Source organism: Cotesia typhae, unplaced genomic scaffold (genome assembly GCF_013202065.1).
Source record: "Cotesia typhae breed Kobodo isofemale line unplaced genomic scaffold, CoteBio_Ctyphae scaffold_152, whole genome shotgun sequence".
NCBI classification, from domain to species: domain Eukaryota; kingdom Metazoa; phylum Arthropoda; class Insecta; order Hymenoptera; family Braconidae; genus Cotesia; species Cotesia typhae.
The window spans coordinates 10,858,764-10,873,045 of record NW_027423776.1 but is presented as its reverse complement, the minus strand read 5'-3'; the positions used below and the strand labels follow the sequence as shown (position 1 = coordinate 10,873,045).

The 14,282-nt window shown below is 31.9% G+C and overlaps 1 long non-coding RNA gene across 1 annotated transcript in view; it reads left to right on the top strand.

Annotated features, from left to right (window-relative positions):
* LOC141536670 (uncharacterized) overlaps positions 1-14,282 on the top strand; it is a 79,346-nt gene that overhangs the window by 2,935 nt on the left and 62,129 nt on the right. The gene's annotated exons all lie outside the window — the stretch shown is intronic.

The window sequence follows — 14,282 nt, the reverse complement described above, 5'->3', positions numbered from 1 at the left end:
TATTCAGATTAGTTCATTTGTTCGCGGATAGTTAGTTGTTGGGATTTTATGTCCTGGCGCTTGATCGTGAAAGATCATTCCTGGGCATTTAAGGCGAGAAGGAACACTTAACTTATTCAGTTTCAAGATGTTAGAGGTATTTCTTTATTTTTTTTTTTTTTGCATTGGAATTGTGTTGGGAAAGAAAGATGGTTCGTTAATTGTGCTGATGATAATTATTTTATTGCTGTGGGCTCTATGTGTGTAATGAGGACAAGTGTTTCTATTTATCAAGGATCTTTTTTATTAGCTGATACATTAATTTTATTTTTTTTAGACTATAAAAATTTTTTATTTCATTTTAAAAATTTTTTAAACAATTAATATTTTTTTAAATTAAAATTTTCTCTTTAAAAAATTAAAATTTTTAATCTAATTTAAAAAAATGACTTCAAAAAAAATTTCTACCTTAAAGATTAAAAAAATTTGAATAATTCTATTGAAAAAAAATTTTTTTTCCACATAATAAGAAATTGAATAATTCAAATAGAAGAAAAAAAAATATTTAGAATACCAAAGGAGTTAAGAAGGTAAATAGAAGAGATAATTGAACACAATGTATCAACAAGATATTTAGACTTGTAGGTAACACCAAAGAATAGATATTTTTGAGGAGAGTGAGTGAGGGTTTTGTAGACATACATGACACCGGACAAAACATGTTCCGGTCCGGTAGGATGACCCTACGCCGCGCCTTTTGTCGAGCCGGAGAACCAAACAGCGAAAGGTATTGCCAAGACCAAGACAAATTTGTATAAGTTTGTTTGTTTGTGTGTGTAGTGTCGTGTCTTTGTCATTATATAACGCTATTGTAGCCACACTTGCCGGTTTTGGAATAAGTATCCAGTCTGTGGCGTGTAGACATCATATCACATGTATATTTACATCCAAAGGTACCAATACAACATCATTTAGCCCCTTTGCATACTATTAAAACGACGATGATTGTCATTTTTTCTTCAGCTCGTCATCTCGTCCCCTGCATTATTTTATTTTTCTACATGCTCAAAACTCAGTGGCCCACCTTCGCCACCTCCTCTCAAGAAAGTTTATGTAAAACAGAATAAGAATGAGAGGAATAATAATGTTAATATAATATAATAATGTTAACATTACTATAGGAGTAGAGTAAGAAGAATTTGTCCCGTACCCCGTACCGTTTACTCTCACTCGTACTCTGCTCAGTACCGTAATTCATTGTCTCAACTCGACTCAACTTGTTTTTTTTTTTTTTTTTACTTATTCTTATTTTTGTTTTGTCTCTTATTTTGTTTTATAGACACGGACGTTATTATTGAGACTTTGATGGTCACTCCTACACACTTTATCTCCTATTATTAACTATCCAGATATCTCATCTTGAGAACTTTAATGTTTTTTCATTTTATTGATCGATTGTAAATTTATTGTCTAATAATTTCAATACTTTCTTCTTTTATTAGTTTTTAAACTTTTCTTCAAGAAAATTGTTAGGGACTTTGCCGAAGTTTTTTTTCAATTATTTCTGGCTATAATTAACATTAAAAAAATTTTTTTTGAGTTTTTTAAATTGAAAAAAAATTTTTTTTTTAAATAATTCGTTAAAAAAAATCTTTTTAATCATTTTTGTCCAAAAAAAAAATTTCTAAGTTATTGTTCGTCCTAAAACACAAAAAAAATTTTTTTTTTTAACTATAAAATAATTTTTTTAATTATTTCAAAACAAATTTGAGTCAAAAAAAATTTTTTTTTTATTTTAAAGTTACTAATTGTCCAAAATAGTCTTTAGCCAGCTTTCATTTATTTATATTTACTTTCGTATTCGATTTACATAATTGCACGTAAATTAAAAAAAAACCACATGCACTCGACATCCGACGATGAGGGTCAGATCGAATTTATCTTGGTCCTCACCTGTTCGCTCGCCAATGCGGGCCACGATGGGGCAACTGACCACACTGCGATCCCTACTTTTGTACTCAAACATAAAATTTTTTCAACTCTCTATTAATACAATTAAATATAAATATATATTTATAAAAACTAAACCTCGATTTATCATTTAATTTAATTCGAAAAAAAAGAAACAAAAATAAAGTTTAGATTTAAAAATTAGAAAAGTAAAGAATGAAACATTAATTAAATAAAAGAGTTGTGATAATAATGCCAGATATAACTTTTTAGGTGAGCAATGAGTTGTGTTTTTATGACCAACTGTACGACCCGCATTTCATTTCGAATAGAAGTGACACAGGCGTGTCCGTGGATTATATTTCTGATATGCCTTTAACGGTGGATCCGTTCATCTTACACATATACATTCAAATAAATGTACATGTAGATACATATGTATGAACGTAGACCAGGGATTCCCCGAACAATAGGACACATGTCAAAACAATAGGCACAGGTGTGGAAAACAGTGACGTAAAGTCGTTTAATTACGAATTACAATTACGATATTTCAGGTAGGCCTTGAAAAATTAAGGTTAAAACTAGTCACCATTTATATATACAAACAAATAATATAAATATTATCGGTAATGTGTAGCTGATTAATAAATGGTATGTAAATATTTGAGGCTCTGAGCAACTAAAGGATTTTATTTAGTTTCTCTAGTCTCGTATCTTACCGGGGATAAATGTTTGTTTGAATTTTTTTTGGTATTAAATTTTTTGGAACGAGTGTGGGCGACTTCGATTGCGAGTACATATTACATGTGGAATATTATATAGAATATACATCAGCTGAACACATACTCACGTATCCAGTCAGCGGTCTTTCATATGTAATATCAGTCACTTAAGCTATCGTAATCCCGTGACGCAGAGTTATTTCGATGAATTTAATCGTTTCACGTTTTGGATTATCCTCGATTTTCATTATTTTAAAAAAAAATTTTTTTACTGACTTTTGTAGATTTTTATTTTTTGTTTTTATTTTCCATTAATAAAAATCTAAAATAATTTATAACTTATAAAATTATTTTCTTAGCTAAAAAATCTAGATTACAAATGCATCTTTTATTAAAAATTTTACTTATATTTATTCAGTAGTTTCTTCAGTCAGGTAAAAAAAAAAAACTCCTCATTTATGAGTACGTATAGATTTATTTTTTAAAATAATTCATCAGATGCCCGATACTATTTTTTAAGTAAACAATGAGAGAATCATAACAGTTGGAATTAGTGAGGTAAACGCGTGTAAAGAATTATCAACGAATAAAGTCAGAGCATAAGAATGATAATAATAAGCGTAATAATGGAAGGTATATAATACATAATATATAATATAAGAAGCACACGGGAGAGTAGCCAAGAATGGAGATCCTAATCTCCAGTGTGGTAGGCCTTCGGTCGAAAATTCAATTAAACTTTTGATACGGGCAACAACTGAGTACAGTAGAGCAAAGAGCAAGAGATTGGATGGGAGTACGGCTGTGTAAACTTAAATTTCGCAAGCTTGACGTACTTTCCTTACATCGGCGAGCGGTCCAGGGCAAGCTTAAAACGATTAGACGTCTCAGCTTTGTGTTCTCCATTTGTACAAATATATCATGCCCATGATGCTTTTTAATACCCTGTATACCTTACCGTGTCCTTCCCCCGTTTCCTTAGTGACTATTGCTGCTGGTTTATTTTTTACCGGCCGGCTGACGCCCCCAGGAAAAATCCAAATTTATCTCGATTTGTCGGGCTCAATATACCGGTGTATAGGATATAGGATACGGGATATATGAGGACGCCCGGAGCGCCGGACAGTCTACAGGATATTGTCATATCTCCTCACACCTTCTTTTGCTTCTTACATTACACCGTGGCTTTATTCGCGCACTCATGCTCTCTACTCAAGGCTTTTAATCCCGACAATTGGACTTTTATGTCCACGTAAATCTGATCTATCGCGAGTCATTTTTTTAAAATCAGTTTTTGATCTAGATATTAATTTATTGTCGGATTTAGTTTGATAGAAATTTTTTTTTTTTTTTTTTTGAGGGTGAAAGTATTTTATTAGAGAATTTTTTATGACAGGTATAAAATTAAATTTATTATATTAAAAATATTCAATTTACTGAAAAAAATTACTTGATTCAAAAAAAAAAAATTTTTTTATGTGAAAAAAAAAATTATTTTTCAACAAAGTAAAATTCTTAAATAGAAAATTTCTTTTTATTCTCTTAGTTCTATTTTTTTTTATTCACGATTGAATTTCTAAACTTAATTCGAACTTATAATCTTAAAGCAAGATTTAATATTTGTCTTAAATTATAAGTACGTTTTTTTCCAGTGCTGACAAAATTAAATTTTAAATTTAAAAAATATTTAATTATTTTTAAAAAATTTTCCAAACAAAGAAATTTATTTATCCGACAAACTAAAATCATAAAAAAAGAAAACAATTTTTTTTACTTTCACTAGAAAGCAGAGAAATGTATTTTTTCTTTTTTCCTTTGAATTGTAAAAGTCCAAGGGTCCAGCTGATTATATTTTGAGGTGACGTGAAATAATCTGTCGCACCTAACCAACCGGTCATAATCACGTACAATAAAACTAAAAAAGCATAAAAAATGTGTGGCATGATGACAATGAGGGAGAAAAGTCTGTGTGTATATATGTATTATTATATATAATAATGGATTGCAAAAATGTGGTGCGAGGGAGTGACGAAGACGAAGATAGATTGGAAATCAGAGTGGATATGGATATGAATGAAAAAGCGGAAATGAATGAAAGACGTTCGTCATTCTGTGTCTGTTTGCTCTTACCCACTGTTGGAACTTAGAAGCTGGATGCATCAGATCAGGATCGGTTGGGTGTTGCGTCGTCTCCTTTACACGTTACATTATATTTTGTTCTTTTCGGCGAATCGTCAATCATAGGCAAATATGACACACTCCCTGACGGATAATGGCCCAGAGCTGAGCGTAAATAATCTCCGCTGACTCGGCGGATTCGGACACCCAACTTAACTTGTCCTCTGTACTCTCACTCATTTTATTTTACTTGGCTAGTCGCCAACGAAACTGGCGCTTGTAAAAAACGTGACTTGATCGTTTAAAATTTTAAACGTTTGCTGGACAATGACTCGTTTTTTATAATCCTCAAAATTATACGTCATGATTTGATAAAAAAGTCTTTTTGTATTTTTTATTTTATAGGGAGCAGTTACAGTTTAGAGAACAAATTCTCTTATTGGGTAATGATCTTTTGGGGCGGTAATGGGATGAGTAGACAGTTGGGGTGGTCATTCGTTGGAAAATTTTAGTTGTAATAATTTTTATCGGTTTCAAAATGACGTAAGATCGATTGATTTTATTTTACTCCCGTTTCTGATGTATTTTTTTATTTTTTTTTACATGAAAGAAAATTTTCAATTAATTATTTTTTTGGAAAATATTTAAAGTTATTTCTAAAAAAAAAATGTATATACAAATTTTTTTTTTTACTTAATTAATGTTCTTTTTTTACATCCACTAAAATTAAAAAAAAATTAATAATAACCAGAATAGTCCTTTAAATCATAGAAAATTTAAATAAAAAATTTTTTATCGCAAAATCCAAAATTAAAACATCAAAAAATTTTTCTCAAGAAAAATAATTATATATCTCCGATCTAAACTCATTAGTAACAAATTAACCGATTGTGTAATTGATAAATCGATAAATTATCAACTACAAAACGTGAAAGATAAATAAAAATTAGCTTAGATAGATAAAAAACAAACATCAGTTATAAATCGCGAGCGTGGAAAATCTGGCTCGCTGACAGCGTCGATCCCAGTCGGGATTTCTCTCTCTCTCTCTCTCTCTCTCTCTTATTCTCAACTTATACTTATACTTGAGTTATTACACTTATACTTCCACTGATAGTTGTGGTTGGTCGGCATGTGTGCTGGATCTATCGGCGACCTAAGACTTTCACTGCTCGGCGTGAACGTGCCTGAGAATGAGTCGTGATGTGGCATCCTTATGTACACACATCACTAGAAAAAGGCTACAATATGCACCGAGTTGATATATATACATTATACAGGCAAAGAGTTAAGTACAGAGCCCAAAAGAGAAAGACCCCGTCAAACAGTGCATACGTTACACGGTATAGATTAACATAGTACAGAGCATCAAGGATCGCGGATCCTGAGTACCGATTCTATTCCCGGCTTCCAACTCCTCCGCACATCTATTCCGTACCCTTCACTGGTTAGCCGTAGTACCTACTTGTACTCACACATTTAATCGAAATGGGGATACGCGGTACGAATAAAGGAGCCGGTATGTGTACACATATGTACGGGAGTACTCATTACACATTTGTGTCTGCATCACATGCATTCCCATCGCGAATAATCCGTTTTGACTCAATACCACTCGACTTGTTATTATATCGCCGCGAAAAAATGGGTAACATCCATACCAGCGCAGTGTACTATCACACGGAGAAAATTAAATGGTAGGGATTATCATACTAAATTTGTAGCTCCGATCATCTAGGATAATTAAAAAATTTTTCAATGCAAAGATGGTTAGTAAAGTTAGCAAAGATGCAATGCATAGCTGCCGCAATAAAGGGAAGGAGGGGAGGTGGGAGAGAAGGTCGCGCGTGGCGCTGATATTATACGATGATGCGCTTCACCACACATTTTACTGCTAGGCTGCTGTATTGTATGTACGCTCAGTTATTACTACGCTTGCTGTTCAGGTTCTTTTTGTTCTTGTTTATGGCGATGGCGCTTATTCCTTCTTATGTGTATCAAGACGGAGCTTTAATTTTTTACCAAACTCCCGGTATCCGGAGTCACGGCTATTTTTGGAGCTTTCTCCCGCGGAGTTACTGACCTCTGGCCAGTTCGTGGTACCCGACTATTTTTAAGAGGCTAAAAATCTCATTCATTGTGATTTTGTTCGGGAACAAAGGAGAGTAATTTAAATAGGAATTTTTTTGGCTATTTATTATTTAAAGTATTGGATAATTTTATTTTATTTTATTTCAATGTAAAAATAGAATAATTATTTTGATTGAATTAATATTCCGGCTGAAATATCAAAGATATGAAAATATTCATAGATTTTTTTCATAGAAAATATCTCTTATCATTTTTTTGTATTTTCAATATTTCGGCTAAAATATTAATAATACTCAAAAATTTTTTAGACTGTTATTAAAAAAAATTAAAAGTCAAAATATAAATTCCCCTAATTTCAAAAACCCAAATCTAACACTTACGAAGAATTAAAAAAAAGTCCCGTTGACCCTAGACCCGAGTGTAGGGTCCAGGTAGTGAAAATAGACTGACCAGTCTCCAGCGAAAAAAAATTAGTGATGTAGAAAAGGGAGCAAGTAATAGTATAGCAGTATAAAAGTATATAGAGCTAAATAGTGATCTAAGGTAGAGCCTATAGACCTTCAGACTTTAAACTAAGGAGTTTTTTATAAGTAGCGAAGGCCGGAGACCAGCTGACCGGCGTGGGAAGAAGCATTCGCCATATTAACAATCTTTTTCATTAAACGTATCCTTTGTAAGTCTGAAGGCAGTTTGTTGTCTAATGTAGCAGCTTGCGATGGCTTAAATAATGGAACAGGTACCGCGGTCTTTAAGAAGAATTAAGTGTAGCGTGCAGGGAAAAAAATTGCTAGGGCGATACCGCTGGACTAACAGTGTAGTAGGACTGTGAACTTAACCGGGATACTTTTATTTTACTATAGAGTTTGTATTGAAGACGAAGAAAAGGCAGATCCGGAATCCATTTCCGGATACCGTGAAATTAGTCCTATTGTTTCGCGGCTCCCCGTTGTGGGCATTCCCACATTAATATGCGGAACGATTAAGTCGTTTCCGTAGTTGCACTATACACAACATAGTTAGAGAGAATCGCGGGATAAATAAGTCTAAGGAGAAAATTTAATGAGTAATGTCTACACAACCGAGTCATTTTTTAAACTCATTTTATTGTTATTTGTTTTGTTCGAGTGACATCAAGCTAAGGGGTTATTTACTCAAATTATTTTTTAATAGTCTAGCTTCTGGTGTTTTTATTTACAACCTTCCTTTTGAGAAATAAAAATTAATTATTTTTTTTTTCTTATAATAAGCAACCTTGCTAATCACTATGTGACTGCCGTGACTTGTGAAATATAAATAAATAAAATTTTGCTTTATTAAATAATGAATTTTTTTTAAATTGCATCTTTATTTTTTTTAGATAGAATATTGATTTAAAAAAATTTTTATAAATATTATTGATTCAAATTTTTTAAAATTTATTGTCTTCAATAAATTCAATATTAATTAAAATAATTAATAAATAAATAAATAATAGCTACAATATAATTTACTAGTAATTAAAGAAAAATAAAAAAATAAAAACTAACGGAACTCGAAAATAAAAAAAGATCCCACTTTAGCTGATTTTCCCTCTCCCGGCTTCTTACAGTTCCCTTTTCGGCAGATGGCCAGCCAAGGGGTAAGAAAAAACCGGGTATAAAAACGGGGTTTTTTATTTCTATAAAAAGCGATTGAAAAACGGACGCAGGGCCTCCGAGTGACGCTCCGATGGACCACGTGTGTTCCACTCCCTCTCTCTCTCGCTCGACACTCTTCCTCGCGCTATTTAGTGCCAACACACATGCACCGAGCACCGAGAAGAGCAAAGTACTATTGTATACACGAGCAGAACAAGAAGCACAAAGAATAGATGAGTATCGCGCTCTTTTGATCGCCTCAAGGATCCATCCTCTATCGTATTACGGCATTGAACATTTTTTAAAATTTACCGTTTTCAACGTGAACCTTATACGCCTCGCGTAAACATTATACTCGCTCAATGCTCGGTGTCTACTCTATTTAATAAAGAATCCGTATCATTCATCTCAAATTGAGCCCCGTCAATTTCCCTCCCACTTTCTTAAAAAAAATTTCTTAATAAATTTTAGCCAACAATAAATTTTTATTAATCTATAATTTTTTCCTCTTAAAATAGCTAGCTCAAATTATAAACGTCAATTAAGCTCAATAATTAATTCTCATTTCTAATACACAATAATTTCAAATCTCATCTAATAATTATCCGCTTAAAATCATAAGATAGAGGATGAGATATTAATAAAACACTCATCAGCTTCTCCTATTTTTGATCTCCATCAAAATTTAATGGCTTAAACGTCGTTGAAATTTTTAGAAAATAATTTTTTTTTATTTTATTTTAGTAATGTTACTTCATTTAATGGAAATTAAATTTAGACAAGAATTTCAATTTTAAAGTTTCTAAATACAAGGTCTAATTTAAGACAATTGGAATTAAATTTAAAATTTTAATTTCGGCAAAATGATAAGAGATAGCAAAAAAATTCAGCAGCGCCTTTTTTGTAGAGGATTAAATTTGTTATAAAAAGGTTTCTTGTCATTTTTTTATATCTTTAATATTTAGCTCAGAATTTTAAGATTTTACATTTTTCTGATTTTTAATTTATTATTAGAAATTATAAACTCAAAAATCAAAAATGACTCCCCAAATTCCCACACCGGTAAAAAATTTCCAAAAAACGGGATTCTCACGATTTCTACAAGGGATAAAAATCCACCAGCTTGACGTAAAAAACTCCCGGTACCCCTGTGCTAGTAAACTTTTTTACCAGGATCAGCATCGGTATTTTTTATCCACCTTCCGGTCGGAGAATCTGTGCCACTTTGAGTACCGTAATTTTTTTTTTCAACCACCACTATTATCATTATTATAAATTCTCCCTATAAGGTATTTCCGTCTCTTTTATTCCGGGTGGAAAAATATTGAACGTTCTCCCTTAAACACCGTCCTTGCTCTAGCGGGATAAAAAACGGGACTCAAAAACTAGCACTTAAAAAATACTTATAGGTAAAAAACATGTGGTATGATTTCTACAGATTTATGTGGAGAATTTTGTACACACATACATATAATATAATATAACAACAGTTGCAGAATAGCTTGATATAATATTTTCTCCCCGAGCATCATCGGGTTTGGGTCCCACGAGAGTTTTTTAGCGCGACCCCCCGTAACTCGAGGGGACAGGTCCGTGCGAAAATTTTTATGAGAAATTTTAAAAAACGTTCTGTTTTCCACGAACGGGGAATAAAAATTTAAGGAAAGGTGGAAGAATTTTTTATCGACGGACAAATGCACGATCTCTGATCTGAGAGAGCATGGGAAGTTCATGTGAGCTTTGGCTCGAATGTAATTGCTCTGGGGGTGATACGACGGGCCAGTACGGGGTTTTGTTATTAGTGGGATGGGAGTTCTCGCGGCTGTCATTGTTTATTTATAAACTGCGGGCATCTGGAAGCGAAGAAGCTGAGCGGAAAAAGGGCTTGGACCATGTGTGTGGGGACAGAGCTAAGAGTTTTTAGTTCGTTAGATATTTTCGGGTGTCTTCTGTTCAGTTCCCTCTTCGTCTCTTTCTCTTTCTTCGTCTTAGTCGAGAATTATTTCTGAATGTAATTGACGGGTTCTGATGGACCTAGTTTGAGGATAGGAGGACAGCCGAGAGATCATTCCCTTGGACTTGAGATATTTTTGGTTCACATGTGCTTCGAGCTACAGTATTTAAATCTGTCACTTGGAACTTTTTAAAAAAATTTTTTTTTTACTTTAAAATTATTTTATTTAATCAAAATTATTATTGACCATTTAAAATATTTTTATTCAAATTAAAAAATTTATTTGACTGTGGAAATTTCATATAAACAAAATAACATATGTGGACCACATTTTAAAATCCAACGGAAAATGTACTAACTGTTTTTTTTTTTTTTTTTTTTTTTTATTATTTGATTTTTATAATTTACAACGTGCAGTAAATTACTCCATCGTCACATTGAGAAAGCCGTAACCAGTAAATTTTTTTTATTACCCTTCTGTAGTTTTCTTGAGACAGCAATAAAACGAGAGTCACACAAGTGACCACGATCTAATTTTTTTCACGTACCCTCACAATATTCAAACTCAAGTGTAACCCGAGCTCTGTCACATGTTGAAAATATTTTCAAGCTGAAATAAAAAAATACTTTCTTTGTTTTTTTTTAATTTATTTATTTATATTTGCTTTAAGCAAAATTTACGCCGATTCTCAGCATGATTTTGTTCAAAAAATATTTAAAATTTTATGGACAAAAATCTGAAGCCGCAACATGAAAATATCGGCATTAAAGAAAAAAAAATAAAAAATTTAAACTAAAGAATTTTTTTAAATTTTCAATTAAAATTTTAAATTAGTCTAATTTTTACATTTCAAACTGACCATTTATTTTTTAAACGTTAAATTATAAACAATATTCTTAGTAATCCTCTAAAAAATATTTCCGTCTCCAAAAAATGCTCATAAGACGACAAAGTACGTCCGAGCGTATGTGTCTATACGTCGGCATTGCAGCGGAGTATTTTTAAAAAAAGTCTAGAGTGCGAGGGTCAATGACAGGAGCCAGTTGTTTTGGTTCGGGTTCACTTCAGTATTAGTACGTTTCTTAGCACTCTGCATCCATATCCACATACGTCCGTACATAAACTTCTTTAAGACGGTATCGTGCTTGCATACAGAATCCAGGCTCCACATACATAAATATAAATATAAATAAGTAGTGCGGAGTGTGGAGTAAACTCCCACGAAGGCGACAGACCAAATGAAACGGATAGAAGCGGTCTTTTGGAAGGAATAAAAAATGGAAATAAAAATAAAAATATTGTAGTGAGGACTGAGGACCAAGACTTTATTCTATTCGCATTACACTGGACTACTCGGCTCGAGATGAACGTTTAGTTTGGTTAATGCGATACGTCGCACATGTGCTCTTTACTTATATTCCATATTCCATGGCTTGCATTTGTATTCGGCATAATACAGATGAGATTTACATTTACTAGACGACGAGAGCGAGCTTTGGCTTACCAAGCCCGGTTATATTATATGGCTATATAGTAATAGTCGCCAGACAGATAGTTTTTTGCTCCGATCTGATGCTTTCGAGTTTGGAGTAAAAATAATCTTTAAAACCCCCAACAGGATGCTAAGACCGTCTTTCTCTTTAGTTAAGTCCAACTATATGGGTATTGCTATCACTATATGCCGGATAGGAATTTTTAAGAACGGGGACTTCCAGATATATAATGTATAAAGAGTCACCTAACTTTATTTTTTTCATTTATGTTTGTATTTTTATACCCAATGGACTGACATGCCCTGCTGCTGCTTTTTTCACCCTTTGGACCGCTGGCCAGAATTAACGCTCCCACCCTCCCACTCTCCTCAAACTTTTATTTTAAATCTGGCTTTATTACGAGTCACGTGTTTCCGCTTTCGGGTTTTTTTACTTTTCGATGGAGAGAAGTTTTTTATTTTATAGGAGTTTTATGATTTAGGTTTAAAAATTTTAGAGCATTTATTAATTTTTAAGACTTTCAGGTAGTTAGATATTTAAATTAAAAATTTGCTTTGAAAATAAAATTTATTGAATAATTTAAAAAATTGTTTGAATTTTTACTGAAAGTTAAAATAAATATTTGATCCAAAATAATAATAATAAACAGAGTAAAATATTTAATTTTTTGTTTAAATCAATATTCTGTCTAAAATATCAAAAATTTTTTTAAATATTTTTTGTAGATTTCTTAAAAAAATTATTTAAAAAAATTAAATTAAAAAATAATTTTTTCCTTAAATTAAAATAAAAAAATTCGATAAATAATAAAATAAAAGCAATATATATCTGTCTGTGATGGTCAAAGGTTAATCAGTATTCTCAACGGTCGACGCTCGCGCTAAAACTTTTAAATTTCCTCAAGTACGAAAACTATTATACAACTCGACATCACACCATCAAACGCGGGTCCGTATCAACTGCATTACACGATCACTATATAGACGTACATAATACATACAATAGCGTACAATAAAATTTATTTACCCTTCCCCCAAGCCTCGGGATCCTTGTTCGTCACCCGCGAGCTCTCTCTCGGTATTTTTTCTCGAGTACGTGTAAAGATCGCGGTAGTAGAGATTGAGAAGAGAGAGAGGCTCGCTGTTACTCAAAAGCAAAATCTCATCAGACGCGGTCAGTTCGTGGCTTTCTGCTCGGGAATTAGATTTTTACAGTTTCTCAGGAATTCCTTAGTCCTCTTGGGGACACCGACACGCTTTTCGTGTTGTATTATTTTTTTATTTTATTTTTTTTTCATAGTCTAGGCTATCGACATCCTCACAAATTGTTTTATTCCTTTAAAATCTTAAAAACTAAAATTAATTTTTAAGTTTTTTAATTGATTAAAAAAAATTTGGAAAAATTCTTAATATAAATTTGGGACGAGAGAATTAGAGATTTAAAATCGGAAGTATAAGAGAATTTAGTATCGAGAAAGAGGCCAGAGGTTTATGGAATAGAAAAGAGACAGTAAAGTGACTGAGAAATATTTTTGGCGCCCTAGGACGACTTAAAGTGCTAGTAAGTACCCAAGAACAAATTAAAGGGCGCTTAATTTATCGTCACAGATATTTCAAGTATACGGATGTATAAATACTGGGGAATACGGTGGATACTGATGTGAGGAAAATTTAAAAATGTTTAAAATCTCTTTGATTGTTGATACTAACTACAGCATACTTGAGTAAATATAATGAAGGAGGAAATATAAATAACAGGATACGCTTACTATCATTTTTTATTTATAAACCAGATATTATAATATTTGGATTTTTTTCATTAATAACACATTTATTATTATCATTTTAGGATACTTTTTTTTTTTTTTTTGACAAATTAATGCTTTTATTTTCAAGACATTTTAGTTATTTATTAATGAATATATTTACAAAATATGCTCATTTTTAAATTGAAAAATTAGACGAGAATTTGGGCTATTAAGTTATAAAGAAACTTTTCACAGGATTTTATTATTCCGAAAAAAAAAAAAAAAAGAAGTTTTAGATAAAACAATAAAATAAAAAAATATATTTTAGCTTTTCAGATTTTTTTCATGAATTTAATTTTACAAAAAAAATTTAACATTCAATAAAAATCTAAAAATTTTTTAACCAATAAAGAAATTTAAAAAAAAAAAATAATAACAATAGACAATATTGGCGGGAGACTAAAAACGCGTGTATAAACACCCCCACCTCAAAAATGTAACCTGCGGTCCAGATAGAGAAGAGTAGAAGAGTAGACAGTACATGTATAGAATCGAGAGTATTCCCCACCTAAAAATTTCCTCCACCCGCACTGTTGATTACTCCTCAA